The sequence below is a fragment of the Nicotiana sylvestris genome, chromosome 4, assembly GCF_000393655.2.
Source record: "Nicotiana sylvestris chromosome 4, ASM39365v2, whole genome shotgun sequence".
In the NCBI taxonomy this organism is placed as follows: domain Eukaryota; kingdom Viridiplantae; phylum Streptophyta; class Magnoliopsida; order Solanales; family Solanaceae; genus Nicotiana; species Nicotiana sylvestris.
The window spans coordinates 115,116,464-115,133,287 of NC_091060.1; the positions used below are offsets into that span (position 1 = coordinate 115,116,464).

The 16,824-nt window shown below is 40.8% G+C and overlaps 1 pseudogene; it reads left to right on the forward strand.

Annotated features, from left to right (window-relative positions):
* Nucleotides 1-500: 500 nt before the first annotated feature.
* Nucleotides 501-1,411, forward strand: LOC138890043 (eukaryotic translation initiation factor 3 subunit B-like; annotated as a pseudogene).
* The last annotated feature ends 15,413 nt before the right edge of the window (nucleotides 1,412-16,824 follow it).

Below are 16,824 nucleotides of genomic sequence, written 5' to 3' on the forward strand. Positions count from 1 at the left end.
TTGATGGCTACATGTGAACTGACATCGATTGGATCTACAACCGGAACTCCATCGAGGCCAACCGGGGGTACATCGTTCCCTGTTGCTATGTTATCATTTTCGATGTGGTGGCCGAAATCATTATCAACGTGTAGAGGTGCTGACTGAGAGTTTGACATTTTTTAGTCCTTTAATCAAAGATACTTCAAAAGAAAAAGTGTAAGATAGTGTGTGTTACGAAAGTTTGTACCAGGTAATCACTATGATCCTTAGCTCCACTGTATGTGCCAAACTGTTTACCCAAAAAAATGGATAACAATTGAATTTATACGCGGTTTTAAGGATACGTGATATAGCTTGGCACAAATTAAGAATATAGATTAATATTGAAATTGACGATAAAAGAATAAATGCAAACTACACGAATTGAATAGGCTTGGCCCTCGAGTTCAATCACCCTTGAACCAAAGATGTTTCAACTGACGTACGAACAGAGTAACAAGATAATGAAAGCTAGAAAAATGACAGTATATTGCATTATGTTGCGTAAATATGATGATGTTTTACAAATGATCAGACCCCCTTTATATAGTAGGGGAGTCCTACTCTTGATACAGCTCTATATGAGGTAAGAAATCTCATGATTAGCTAATTAATCAACCTCTTTTTGATATGTGCCGGGATTTTCGCCTTGATCCTCGACCGATTGCGGATATTTCGGCTTTCTGTTATTTGGCTCGGTAAATTTCCCTCGATCTCAATCTTGATCGGTCTCCGGTCACGATCTCGACGATCTAACTTTGCACCATAGTTCGATATAATATGGGGTCGAACCTTAATCTATCATATTCCAGTCATGATTTGTCACACAAGGGACAAGCCCGATTTTGACCATATACAAATCTAATTTTAGGTTAAACAACCAGTACACAAAGACTAAAAGAGTCAGTTAGACTGGTTTTGAGCTGTTCAAAATCAAAGAACAGGGCATTCCAATTGAGGTTTTTGGAGCTTGACAACAAGTATGACAAAATCATTGCATTTTCTTGGTAGCTGAAGGGTCACAAATTTGTTGTAATCCATGGTGATGAGTGTTGACAACCCTTAGGCCAAACATCAATTTCTACTCTATGCGGTCTGGCACTAACAGTATGTGCCGTGTTTCAAAGATGACAACTCTCAACTGGAGGCCGCTCCTTATTTTGCTTGGACTGAAAGACACTTTCAATGGGATTGTTCGAATTCTATGACGTGGTTGAGCTTGAAAACATGGCATCTGTTGAGCATTTTATGGCCACAGATGTTGAATGGGATCCTACTGGAAGGTATGTAGCAACATCGATCTGTTACCTCAGTTAATCATAAGAATACGGAAAATGGATTCAACATTTGATCTTTTAAAGGAAAGCTATTGTATAGGATACCTAGATGATTTTTTCCAATATTTGTAGCGCCCCAAGCCACAGTCTTGAGCAAGGACAAAGATGAAGATATTGCTAAGAACTTGAAACATGGGCGAAGATAGCATATAAGATACAACTTCGGCTTAATTCAGTAACTTTTTATAATGATTATGTATATGTGTTAAAAATATACTACTAAATATGTATGAGGTACATATTAGATTTCAAACCTAGTAACTCAAATAGTCAGTAAATTTAATTTCGATCCGTCCCTGATGGGTTTTCAATATCTTTGTCTTATGCTTTGATGATCTAACAAACTTACTGTCAAGAACCAGTTAGGAAACCTGACACACTTGGTACTCATTACAAATGAACGGATTCCAGCGTAGACTCCAGCTAATGTGAACTGCTATAGAAAATGAAGAAACAAGTCAAGGACATGATCCCTTGTGTTTCCCTGACAGCAGTACGAAAGTTAATTGTGCACAGCTGGAAAGTGATTGCCATAGAAACAGTGCACGCAGTGCAGCAGTTTTGCAGTCACTTGCCTTTGACCTACCGAGTGCTTACATCATTCAAATGAAGCCATCAAGGGTGTATTAACAGGAGCGTTATAACAAAACATCACTTGAACACTTGAGAATTCACTTCAAGCATTCAAGCCTTCAAAAAAATAGTGAACTCAATTCTCAAGAGCTTGAAGAACAAAGTTAAATGCTACTACGGACTAGTTCCTAAATCTAGTATATTGTTGTCCTTAGTTGAGTTGTAACTTTGTGATTGTTCTTATTGTAAGTCCTAAATTGCTTAGCTAGAAGCGTTGCTTAGGAACCCCCGTGTACGACCATAAACTTTCTGAGTTTGTATTGTGACTAGAGTTAGTCATAAGTCAAAGTCTTTGTAACTAGTGAATGACAAAGTGGCTTGTGGTAAGAGTATCACAAGTTAGTTGAGTTGATGTCTTTGTAATACAGTCATTACAAAGTGGCTTATAATAGAGTGTTTACAAGTTAGTGAAGTTGAAAGCCTATAAGTGTAGGTCGTGGTTTTTGTCCCCCTTGTGTGAGATTTTTCCATATAAAAATTCCGTGTCTTATTTACTTACTGTCTCATTAGTATTCTCAATAAAAATTCATAAAGGACCAGATACTTTATAGTTTTGTGGACTCAAATAAACTAACAGTCCCTCGTAACTCAGAAAAGATACAACAAAAAGTATGAAGCGGACGATGACAATTGAGTGAGCAAGATCGTGAGAAACGAATGAAGTTGAGAATATTTTTAAGCAAATAGAATTTGTCCGAACGACTAATATTTGGAAATGGAGGGAGTATTTTTGTAAGAAGTATCTATCAATACTCTCTAAATGTCACCACATTCATGTCCAATGTACTTAAATTAATACGTAAATTATAAGCACCATATATATATATATATATATAATGCTATTTTCTTGTTAGTCTTTTTCTTAAAAAAAAATACATTTTATATTTCAATATAATTTGGCACTAATTTTTTATTTTATCCTTAATTAATTAATAAACTTTTATAGCAACACAAATATTACAATAATATTATGGGCACACAAATATTATAATATGTTTAAGACTATACGTTTTAAAAGCTTTTATTTTCTCCGTAAATGTCGAATCACATTTCGTATCAAATTGTAGACCTCCTCTAAAGACTCATAGTTATACTACAAAACGATGCGAATCCAATGAAGTAGGCTGAGTTGGAAGTAGCATTAGAAGATACCTCATTCAATATGTGATCTTTGTCTAGATTTGGAAGAGATTGAGTTATAGTTGTCTTGTCTCTTGGTTTTGGTTTCGGAAAAAAGAGTGAATGTATAATTGGAATGTGGAAAGCATCTTCGTTTAATTTTCGTATTCCCTCTTTTTTCAATTTTTGTTTGCACTACATTTTTTCCCATGTGCAATGAGAACAAATAACTAAGTTTAATTTCAAATAAGCTGGAATCGATCATACGAATCTTCATAAATATTATAGTTTTAATATTTATGTCACGATCCGAATCCACCCTCGGGAGTCGTAATGGCACATACTAGTGAAAGCTAGGCAAGCCAACCAATTAAATTATTTACCTTGTTTCCATTCTAAATCCATTAACAATTAAGAACTAACAGTTATCAATCAACAAAATTTACTAAGCGGAAGATTAAATTTCAACTTTAATAATACTGCAAATACCATTCCATAACAAATCTACCTAAGACTGGTGTCACAACTTCACATACTGTCTAGGAGTACTACAAATAAAGGTCTGATAGAAATAAATACAACATTGTCTCTGGAAATACATGAAAGAAACAGGAATAGTAGATAGAAAGAGACGCCAAGGCCTGCGGACGCCTGCAGGACTACCTCGGGTCGTCTGATGAACAAGAAACAACAATCTCACTGCAGTCTGAAATCTACAGCACTGGGATCTGCACAAAAGAGTGCAGAGTGTAGTATCAGCATAACCAACCCCATGTGCTGGTAAGTGCCTAGCCTAACCTCGGCGAAGTAGTGACAAAGCTAGGACCACACTACCAAATAAACTTGTACAGTTAAATCATATACATCGGAAATAGAAGCAGATAATTACGACTAAAGTTGGGCGGGGAAAATATGCTGCGGGGAGTAACAGATAACAACAGAACAACAGTAGAGAAATGTAAGGAATGCTATAAATCAATTACCATCAAAGATAAGGAAATAAGAAGAACAAGTACACATGTAATACCGTTGCAGGCATGCAACCCGATCCCATCTCATATAGTACCATTGCAGGCGTGCAACCCGCTCACATTTCATGTAATTATCGTTACAAGCGTGCAACCCGCTCCAATTTCATATAATTACCATTGCAGGCATCCAACCCGCTCCCATTCATATATTTCCGTTGAAGGCATGCAACCTGCTTCCTTTTCATATGTTACCATTGCAGGCGTGCAACCCGCTCCCATTTCATATGTTACCGTTCTCCCTTTTCATTTATCAATACCAATCATAACAGAATCCCCGCAAGGGAACAATAATATAATAACAACATCCCGGCAAGGGAATAATTCTATAACAACAACATCTCGGCAAGGGAACAATAATATAACAACAACATTCCGGCAAGGGGACAATAATGATAATCCTCATATGAAGCACAATAAGCCTCAACGGAGTCACAACAATTACAATACAAGACTTAAAGGCATGCTTGACACCGACGTATAGATACTTGTCACCATGCCTATACGTCGTACTTCACAATTAGCATATAGCAAATAAGACAAAACTCCTAATCCCTCAAGCTAAGGTTAGACCAAAACCCGATTACCCATTCACCCCGAGCCCGGATATATAATTGGTTTTGAAATTTGACCTCAATTTGAGGTCTAAATCCCCAAATTTCAATATTCTTAGGTTTTACCCAAAAATTTTCAATTCCACTATGAAAACCCTGGATTCTAGGATGAAATCTTGTAAAAAGAAGTTAAAGAGTAAAGAAAATGAGTTAGAAATCACTTACTAATGTTTTGGAGAAGAAAAGTTGTTTGAAAAATCGCCTCTTATGTTTTTGGGATTTTGAAAAATAAAAAATAACTGAAAATCCCGTTTAAATATACCCCTCTCGGACCCCCTGTGCGGACCGCACAATAAGGAGTGCGGTCGCGGAGCTCACAATATTGACTGCAGTGATATGCTTTAGTATTTTAGAGATAACTTTCTATACAGATGTCCAAATTATAATTTCTTTACCTTTCTGGAAACTACACACGAAGGGCTACAACTTTTGTTTTTGTATCATTTTAAAATTCCTTGTATATCAAAAGATATAGGCTTCCAAAATCAGACTAGTGAAATTCTTCCTTACCGCGGACCGCACAAAAAGGAGTGCGGCCATAAAGGCCCCTCCGCGGTCAACACAAAATCAATGCGGTCAGCACTGGCGGGTTCAGAGATCTGCAACATCTCTAGACCTGCAACAACTATGTTTTAAGCCTAAAATATCCCGGAACCTACCCGAAACTCACCCAAGCCCTCGGGACTTCAAACGAAACGTGCATACTAGCTCAAAAACATCATATGGACCTACTCGTGCGATCACATCATCAAAATAACATGTAAAATCATCAATTAAACCTCAAAACTCAACATTTTCATCAAGAACTCTCAAAGTTCATAACTCTTCAACCGGAAGTACAATTCACGTCAAATAAACTCTGTTTTCACCAAATTTCACAGTTATCTTTTAAATACTATAACAAGTTTGTACCGGGCTCCGGAACCAAAATACGGACCCGATACCAATGGTTTCAAACATTAATTCTTTTCTTCATTTCTTAGATAATTCCGCAAAACAATTTCTTTCAAAAATTGATTTCTAAGGCTTGGGACCTCGAAATTCATTTCCGGGCATACGCCCAAGTCCCATATTTTACTGCAGACCTCCTGGGATCATCGGAACACGGATCCAGGTCCGTTTGCTCAAAATGTTTACCAAAGTCAACCAAAAATCAAATTTTTAACTTTAGAAATTTCTATTTCTCATCTTTTCACATAGAAGGCTTTCCAAATTTGGGTCCGGACCACGCACGTAAATCAAGGTGAGGTAAAAAGGACATTTTTAGGCCTCAAAACACTGAATTTACTTGCAACAACTGTTCGTCCTTGAACGGATATAAGAAGGAAGTACCTAAGTTGGGAAAAAGATGGGGATAACGACTCCGCATATCAGACTCGGACTCCTAGGTCGATGCCTCAGCAGGCTGATCTCTCCACTGAATACGAACAGAAGGGAAACTCTTCGATCTCAACTGACGAACCTGCGGTCTAGAATAACTACCGACTCCTCCTCGTAGGAAAAGTCCTTGTCCAACTGGACAGTGATGAAATCTAACACGTGGGATGGATCGCCGTGATACTTCCGAAGCATGGACACAAGGAACACTGGATGCATGGCTGATAAGCTCAGCGGCAATGCAAGTCTGTAAGCCACCTCCCCTACTCGATCAAGAATCTCAAACGGGCAATGAACCTAGGGCTAAGCTTGCCCTTCTTCCCAAATCTCATCACGCCCTTCATAGGCGACACTCGAAGTAATACCTGCTCACCAACCATGAAAGACAAATCACGAACCTTGTGCCCAACTCCCACTGAACTGCTCTCCAAAAATGCGAGGTAAAATGCATACATCGATCCGAAATGATAGACATAGGCACACCATGAAGACGAACAATCTCTCAGATATAGATCTCAGCTAACCTCTCGGAAGAATAGGAGACTGCCACAGGAATGAAATGCGCTGACTTGGTCAGCCTATCAACAATAACGCACACTGCATCAAACTTCCTCCAGGTTTGTAGGAGTCCAACAACAAAATCCATAGTGATCTGCTCCCTCTTCCACTCGGGAAGCTCAATCCTCTGAAAAAAACCACCAGGCCTATGATGCTCGTAGTTAACCTGCTGACAATTCAAACACCGAGCCACATACGCAATGATATCCTTCTTCATCCTCCTCCACCAATAATGCTGCCGCAAATCCTGATACATCTTAGCGGCGCCCGTATGAATAGAGTACCGGGAACTATGGGCCTCCTCTAAAATCAACTCTCAAAGCCCATCCACATAAGGCACGCAAACTCGACCCTGCAGCCTCAAAACTCCATCATCTCCTAATGTAACCAGCTTGGCACCTCTGTGCTGCACCGTGTCCCTAAGGACACACAAATGAGGATCATCGAACTGCCGATCTCGGATACACTCTAATAATGAAGAATGAGCAACTGTGTAATCTAACAAATGGCTAGGCTAAGAAACATCCAACCTCACGAACTGATTGGCCAAAGCCTGAACATCCAAGGCAAGCGGTCTCTCACTGACCGGAATATATGCAAAACTACCCATACTGGCTGACTTTCTACTCAAAGCATCGGCCACCACATTGGCCTTTCCTGGATGATATAGGATGGTGATATCATAGTCCTTTAATAGCTCCAACCACCTTCTCTGCCTCAAATTTATCTCTTTCTGCTTGAACAAGCTGCAGACTCTTGTGATCCGTGAACACCTCACATGACACGCCATATAGATAATGCCTCCAAATCTTTAACGCATGAACAATGGCTGCTAGCTCCAAATCATGAATCAGATAGTTCTTCTCATGAATCTTCAACTGACGTGAAACATATACAATAACCTTGCAATCCTGCATCAACACCGCACCAAGTCCAATACGAGATGCATCACAACAAACTGTATAAGGTCTTGAACCTGTGGGCAAAACCAACACTGGCGTCGTAGTCAAGGCTGTCTTGAGCTTCTGAAATCTCGCCTCACACTCGTCCGACCACTTGAACTGGGCACACTTCTAGGTCAACCTGGTCATCGGGGCTGCAATAAATGAAAACCCCTACACAAACCGACGATAGTAGCCCGCCAATCCCAAGAAACTCTGGATCTCTGTAGCTGATGCTGGTCTAGGCCAGTTCTTGACTGTCTCTATCTTCTTTGGATCTACCTGAATACCTCTGCTGATACAATATGACCTAGGAATGCAACTGAACTCAACCAGAACTCGCACTTCGAAAACTTGGCATACAACTGACTGTCTCTCAAAGTCTGGAGAACCACTCTAAGATGCTGCTTATGCTCCTCCCAGCTGAGGGAATAGATCAAAATATCATCAATGAATACTATCACGAATGAATCCAAGTAAGGCATGAACATTCAGTTCATCAAATCCATAAAAGTTGCCGGGGCATTTGTCAACCCGAATGACATTACCAAGAACTCATAATGTCCATACTAAGTGCGAAAAGCTGTCTTAGGGATATTGGATGCCCTAATCCTCAATTGATGGTAGCCAAATCTCAAGTCAATCTTTGAAAATACCTTGGCACCCTGAAGCTAATCAAACAAATCATCAATCCTCGGCAATGGATACTTATTCTTGATTGTAACCTTGTTCAACTGTCAGTAATCTATAGACATTCTCATCAACCCGTCCTTCTTCTTAACAAACAACACCGATGCACCCCAAGGCAAAACACTAGGTCTAATGAAACCCTTTTCAAGCAAGTCTTGCAACTGCTCCTTCAACTCTTTCAACTCAGGCGGGGCCATACGATACATCGAGATAGAAATGGGCTGAGTGCCCGAAGCCAGATTAATGCAAAAGTCAATATCTTTATCAGGTGGCATACCTGGTAGGTCTGAAGGAAATACCTCAGGGAACTCATGAACTACCGGCACCGAATCAATAGAAGGGACCTCAGTGCTAGAATCACGAAAATATGCTAAATAAGCCAAACAGCCTTTCTCGACCATACGTCGAGCCTTCATATATATGATAACACTACGTGTAGAATGACCAGGAGTCCTTCACCACTCAAGACGAGGTAGACCCGGTAAGGCTAAGGTCACGGTCTTGGCATGATAATCCAAGATAGCATGGTAAGGTGATAACCAGTCCATCCCCAACATGGCATCAAAATTAACCATGTCCAGCAGTAATAAGTCTACTCGGGTCTCAAGACCCCCAATCACAACTACACAAGAGCGATGAACACGATCTACTATAATAGAATCACCCACCTGTGTAGACACATAAACAGGAGCACTCAAAGAATTGGTAGGCACGACCAGATACGACGCAAAATAAGATGACACATAAGCGTATGTAGACCCTGGATCAAATAGCACTGAAGCATCCCTATTACAAACCAGAACCGTACCTGTGATAACTGCATCGGAAGCCTCAACCTCAAGCCTGGCTGGAAGAGCATAACATCGGGGGGTGGGCCCCACCACCCTGGACTACCTCTCTAGGATAGCCTGTAGCTAGCTGGCCTCCACCTCTAGCGGCCTGAGCTCCACCTCTAACACCTCTACCTCTACCTTTACCTCTAGCTCCTCTACCTCCACCTCTGGCTAGCTGGGCGGGCTGTGGAACATTCGGTGCCTGAACCATTTAACGGGAACCCGGATGCTGAGAGCTGCTCGATGTTCGAGGACAATATCTAGCAATGTGCCTTGGGTCACCACAAGTAAAACAAGCCCTTGGCTACTGGGGCTAACGACCTTGAAAACTCTGATGGGGAGGTGCACTGATAAGAGCTGGTGATGCACTGTAGGACTGTTGATCAGAATATTACATATGAGAACCACAACCACCTAGGGTACTGTGACAAGCCTGAAGTGCTGAATGAAAAGGCCTAGGAAGATGGACTCTACCAAAAGAATCTCTACCTTCAGACGAGGTGCCACAGAATTTGCCTGAATGACGAGGCCTCTTGTCAGACCCCTGACCACCTCCCTGCGACAGAATCATCTCAACTCTCCTGGCCACATTGGCCGCCTCCTGGAAAGAAATCTCACTCCTTGTCTCCTTAGCCATCTGAAGTTGAATAGATTGAATAAGTCCCTCAATGAACCTCCTCACCCTCTCTCTCTTGGTGGGAAGGATAATAAGAGCATGACGGGCCAAGTCGATGAATCTGGTCTCGTACTGAGTGATAGTCATACAACCCTGCTGGAGACACTCGAACTACCTCCGGTATATCTCTCTCTGAGTAATAGGGAGAAACTTCTCTAAAAATAGCTGAGTAAACTGCTCCCAAGTTAAAGCTGGCGATCTGGCTGGTCTAGCCAAGTAATAATCTCTCCACCAAGTCTTGGCGGATCGAGATAAGCGAAAAGTAGCAAAGTCGACCCCATTGGTCTCCACTATCCCCATGTTCCTGAGAACCTCATGACAACTGTCTAGATAATCCTAGGGAGATGCATCGCTGAAAGTAGTAGTTTAGAGCTTGGTGAACCTGTCTAATCTCCACAAAGCATCGGCAGACATAGCTGCTCCATCACCGGTCTGAGCCACCACACCCGGCTGAACTGCTCCAATTGGCTGAGCTGCTGGAGTCTGGAATTGGGGAGCCATCTGCTTCGGAGTACAAGTAGCAGGAGTCTGGGCTCCTCCTCCAGCCTGAGAGACGGCTGGTGCTACAGGAATCAAGCCTGCTCGGGTGACACTCTCCATAAGGCCCACTAGACGGACCAGATCATCCTGGAGTACTGGGTAGCAATAAACCCCTCTAGGACCTGAGTTGGGCCCACCAAAACTATCTGGGCTGAAACCTCATCAGCAAAGTTAACTTGAGGCTCCGCCGCTGGTGCTGTTGCTCTGGGCTAAGCTCTGCCCCTACCTCGGCCTCTAGCACGGCCTCGGCCTCGCCCTCTGCCCCTCGTGGGAGTTGCTGCTTGGGGCTCGGACTGCTGATCATCATATGAGGAAGCGTGTGTTCTCGACATCTACGAAAGAACAGAGTAGAAATCCAATCAACATTGAGAAACCAAACCGCACGACAGGAAAGAATAGATGTGAAGTTTTTCCTAACTCTGTAGCCTCTAGGGGATAAATACAGACGTCTCCGTACCAATCCCTCAGACTCTACTAAGCTTGTCTGTGAATTGTGAGACATATGTAACCTAGAGCTCTGATACCAACTTGTCACGACCCGGACTTCCTACCCTCTGAAGTCGTGATGGCACCTACTAGTGAAAGCTAGGCAAGCCAACCAATTGAATTATTTACCTTGTTTTCATTCTAAATCCATTAACAATTAAGATCCAACAGTTATCAATCAACAAAATTTACTAAGAGGAAGATTAAATTTCAAGTTTAATAATACTGCAAATACCATTCCATAACAAATCTACCCAAGACCGGTGTCACAACTTCACAGACTGTCCAGGAGTACTACAAATAAATGTCTAAAGAAATAAATACAACACTATCTCTGGAAATACATGAAAGAAATATGAATAGTAGATAGAAGGAGACGCCAAGGCCTGCAGACTCCTGCAGGACTACTTGGGTTGCCTGATGAACAAGAAACATCAATCTCAATGCGGTCCGAAATCTATAGCACTGGGATCTACACAAAAGAGTGCAGAGTGTAGTATCAGCACAACCGACCCCATGTGCTGGTAAGTGCCTAGCCTAACCTCGGCGAAGTAGTATCGATGCTAGGACCAGACTACCAAATAAACCTGTGCAGTTAAATAATATACGACGGAAATAGAAGCAGATAATTACGACTAAAGTTGGGCGCGGGAAACATGTTGCGGGGAGTAACAGATAACAACTAAACAACAGTAGAGAAATGTAAGGAATGCTATAAATCAATTACCGGCAAAGATAAGGAAATAAGAAGAACAAGTACACATGTAATACCGTTGCAGGCGTGCAACCCGATCCCATCTCATATAGTACCGTTGCAGGCATGCAACCCGCTTCCATTTCATATTGTACCGTTGCAGGCGTGCAACCCGCTCCTATTTCATATATTACCATTGTAGGCGTGCAACCCGCTCCTATTTCATGTAATTATCGTTGCAGGCGTACGACCCGCTCCCATTTCATATAATTACCGTTGTAGGCATTTAACCTGCTCCCATTTAATATATTTCCGTTGCAGGTGTGCAACCCGCTCCCTTTTCATATGTTACCGTTGCAGGCATGCAACCACTCCTATTTCATATGTTACTGTTGTAGGCATACAACCCGTTCCCTTTTCATTTATCAATACCAATCATAACAGAATCCCGACAAGGGAACAATAATATAACAACAACATCCCGGCAAGGAAATAATATTATAACAACAACATCCCAGCAAGAGAACAATAATATAACAACAACATCCCGGCAAGGGAACAATAATAATAATCCTCATATGACGAATAATAAACCTCAACGGAGTCACAACAGTTATAATACAAGACTTACGGGCATGCTTGACACCATCGTATAGATACTCGTCACCATGCCTATACGTCGTACTCCAAAATTAGCATATAACAAATAAGACACAACTCCTAATCCCTCAAGCTAAGGTTAGACCAAACACTTACCTCGATGCCACGAACACAACTCAAGCCTCAACTATCGCTTTACCTCTTGATTCCACCACCAACTCGCTTGTATCTAGGCACAAGTTACTTAATAATATTAATAAGTGCTAAATGAAATATTTCTAATGCATGGAAATAAGTTTTCTAAAAAGTCAAAAATCGACCTCGGGACCGCTTGGTCCAAACCCAAAATTTAGACCAAAATCCGATTACCCATTCACCCCCGAGTCTGGATATATAATTGGTTTTAGAATCCGATCTCAATTTGAGGTCTAAATCTCCAAATTTTAATATTCTTAGGTTTTACCCAAAATTTCCCAATTCCACCTATCACACCTCCTTTTTACCCGCGCCTGAGAGGGCGCAGAGGATTCAAGGAGTTTTTTCAATCAAAGGACAATCGAAACGGGATTTATTTATTAAGATTCAGAGTCACCACTTGGGAGATTTATGGTGTCCCAAGTCACCTGGTTATAATCCCGAATCGAGGGAAAGAATGACTCTGTATTACAGTCCGCGAACCAGAAATCCGGATAAGGAATTCTGTTAACCCGGGAAAAGGTGTTAGGCATTCCCGAGTTCTGTGGTTCTAGCACGGTTGCTCAACTGTCATATTTGGCTTGTTTATTTGATTTTCATACAATTGTGAACCTATGTGCCAATTTTAACTTTTAACCGCTTTTATTCAAATTATTAAAGAAAATTGAACATCGTTTAAAACATGTCTTTGGATTGCGTCACATGAAATGTACCCGCAATCCTGAACACATTTGATTCGATGTTTTGGGATTTGGATTTGGGTCGACCCAGTTTGAAATGGACCGGGTCGTAGGGGAAGGTTGGGTATCTTTGGGCCTGTGACTTAAAATTGAAGAAAAGGCCCAATCCGATCTCTTCTATTTTTGTCCTTTTCTATTTATTCAATTTCCTAAATAATAAAGCTAAAAATGCTAAGATTAAATTATAAAACCCAAAATTATCTGGAAATACTAATTAACTCTTAATAACAATTAACACACAATTAAATAGCGATTAACGATAAAATCACACAATTTGGACATTAAATGCTAAAAATGCAACGTACATTATTTTTATGATTTTTTCATTTTGTAACAAACTTAATTAAATATCAAATGCAGATGCGACATATTTTTTTATTTTTTATTAATTTAACTCATTAACATGCACAAGCAAAAATACAAATAATTATAAAAAATGCCAAAAATTGCAAACAAAGGAAAATTGTTTTATTTTGAATTTTTTGGGAGTAATTCTCATATAGGGCAAAAATCACGTGCTCACAGCTGCCCCTCTTTGTCCGGAAGCACGAAGGGTTTTCGCGCAAAGATAAAGTGAGCGTATACGAGCGATTTTTTGCCCTTTGGAATACTCCGTGTGAAGCATTTTTTGAAAGATTTGACCGAACCTTTGCTTCAGAGGTTTCATACATATCCTGGGCTAAACAGGAATCAGGTCAATGTAGTTCGGGAAGTTTTAGTAGCTGGGACTACCATGGGACTGCAATTTTGCTGTTACTGCTGTTGTATGTTGTTACTACTACTTACCGATCTCCTTATTACACCGTGCTTAAAAGAAAAATCAAGAAGCTAGGCTAGACTACGGATTACAAAATCCCATCTATCTTCCATTTGTTCTTGATGCCTTGCTTTCTTGTCGGCTTGCGTCTATTCCAGTGCTTTTTTCTTCCGAGAACTGACGGGGATGACACCGGCCTCTTGCTTTCCTGAACACCAGTTTGCATCATTTTATTCTGTCCGCTTGAGGATGCGGCTTCCTGCATTATGCTGTGGATCTTTTGTTGTAACCTTCTTCCTTTCTGTGGGTTACGGATTTCAAGACCTGAAATGTATAGACTGAAAAATATTCCCTCGTTATACAGGTGGGCGCCTAATGCTAAGACATGAAAGTATTTCCTTGTTATACAGGTGGACGCCTAATGCTAAAGACATAAAAAATATTCCCTTGTTATACAGGTGGGCGCCTAATTGCTAAAGACACGAAAAGTATTCCCTTGTTATACAGGTGGGCGCCTAATTTCTAAAGACACGAAATGTATTCCCTTGTTATACAGGTGGGCGCCTAATTGCTAAAGACACGAAATGTATTCCCTTGTTATACAGGTGGGCGCCTAATTGCTAAAGACATGAAATGTATTCCCTTGTTATACAGGTGGGCGCCTAATGGTAAAGACATGAAAAGTATTCCCTTGTTATACAGGTGGGCGCCTAATGGTAAAGACATGAAAAGTATTCCCTTGTTATACAGGTGGGCGCCTAATTGGTAAAGACATGAAATGTATTCCCTTGTTATACAGGTGGGCGCCTAATTGGTAAAGACATGAAATGTATTCCCTTGTTATACAGGTGGGCGCCTAATTGGTAAAGACATGAAATGTATTCCCTTGTTATACAGGTGGGCGCCTAATTGGTAAAGACATGAAATGTATTCCCTTGTTATACAGGTGGGCGCCTAATGCTAAAGACATGAAATGTATTTCATTTGGCAATGATTTATGGAAATATATATTTTGGCAATATTTATACAAGCAGGACCACTTGGGTCGAGACCAATTAAATGTCCTTTTGAGGAAGGATTAAATTCAATATCCTATTAGAGGTCGGATGAACCCAAAATATCCTATTCGAGGGCGGATGAACCCATCATATCCTATTCGAGGGCGGATGAACCTAAAATATCCTATTCGAGGGCGGATGAACCCAAAATATCCTATTCGAGGGCGGATGAACCCAAAATATCCTATTCGAGGGCGGATGAACCCAAAATATCCTATTCGAGGGCGGATGAACCCAAAATATCCTATTCGAGGGCGGATAGACCCATCTTCAAAACTTGAAATTGTCTTACCTCCGACTGTTTTTCTTAAAATCGTGCTGTCTTGCTATCCCTTAAAACTTGAATTGATTTCCTCGTTCCTCCGAGAAAATTTTCGACAATGGTAGAAAATTTTCTGCCCCAGTTTTGGTGCTTTTCCTTGTGGCATGTTTTTTCGCCATTAATAAGATTTCCTTTTCCTGCTTCAAATCAAAGAAAATTTGTTAGTTTTAAAACATGGTGAGTGGTCGTGCCACTCCTGCTGGGGATGGTTTTTCCCTTTCTCCCTTCCCCGCTCTGTGTTTCATTACGCTATCAAAACTTGCTGGGGATTATTTTGTTGGGGATGAATTTTCCTTTTCTTCCTTCCCCACTCTGTATTGTCCGACCCTCTCGGAACTTGGTCAAAAATCTGTTGGGGATGCTCCTACATCTCGATGATCTGCTGGGGCCCTCTTGGAATTAGGTCCACAATTTTCTCAACCATTGTTTTCCTATTTTTCTCTAACTTCCCATGGAAATTTGGTCCTCTTGGGATCTAGACCCATTCATCATTTGGTCTTGCGACCAACTTCTTTTCTCTTTATCGCCTTATCTTTGGCCTGTCCTATTCGCATTTTGCTTTGCATCATTTTGGCAACTGGTAGTAAGCTCTGAAAATCCTTTTCAAAAACAAACTGCTGGGGAGGTAAAGTCTTTAAACCAAGAAATGAAAAAGTGATGATCTCAAAAAATAGAAAAAGAAGAAGTCTTTCTGAACAAATGCTGGGGAAAAGGAAAGAAAAGAACTTATCTGAATGATATAACTGATCCCAACGATCATGTCGCGCATTCCGGATTAATCAACCCAGTCTATTTGTATCAATCAACCTTTCAGACGGCCTCATGTTGCTGGGGATAAACAGGCACTCAACTCTTTGCCAAATGCGGATCCTTCCCGCCAATCTTGTCTTGTCGCCTCATAGTGCCCTTCGAGGGGTTTTCACTAATAAGACTCTCTCATTTCTCTCAACTCCCGTTGTCTTATGGTGCCTGTGAAGGTTTTCACCGATAAGACTCTCTCGTTTTATTTCTCTCATCTTTCGTCGCCTTATGGTGCTTGTGAAGGTTTCACCGATAAGACTCTCTCATTTTATTTTATTTTTCAGCTGGGGATTGGAGTGCTGCCGATATGACTCTCTCTGCTGGGGATTCTTTCGGCTATCAATTCATTTCCAGCTCATGATCCTCTTCTCTGCTGGGGATCAGAGTGTTATTCCCGACTTCCATTTGCATGACTTGGCACTTCTCGGAGACTGATCGGGAGGTCTTTTTTTGGACATTAATATGGTTTTTTGGGTATGGCTAAAAGGAAAAGGGGTATTAAAAAAAAGGTCAAAATAATTTTGATGGGTAAAACATTACAACTCTTGGAATCAAACTTTCTTTCCCAAAATTATAAACACAACTTCTGCCCCAGTTTTTCTTGCTTGGGGATTTTTATTTTTTTGTTACACTATGACCGAGCCGTAAGGCGCCTACGTATCCTTCTTTGAGGAATCAGGTCAAACGTAGTTCCCAATTCCTTTGTTTTCTTCTGACTTTCTTTTGTTTTTGTTATCATTTTTTCTTTTTCTTTTTTCTTTTTTTTTCTCTTTTGTTGTTTTTTGTTGTTTTTGTTGCTTTCTT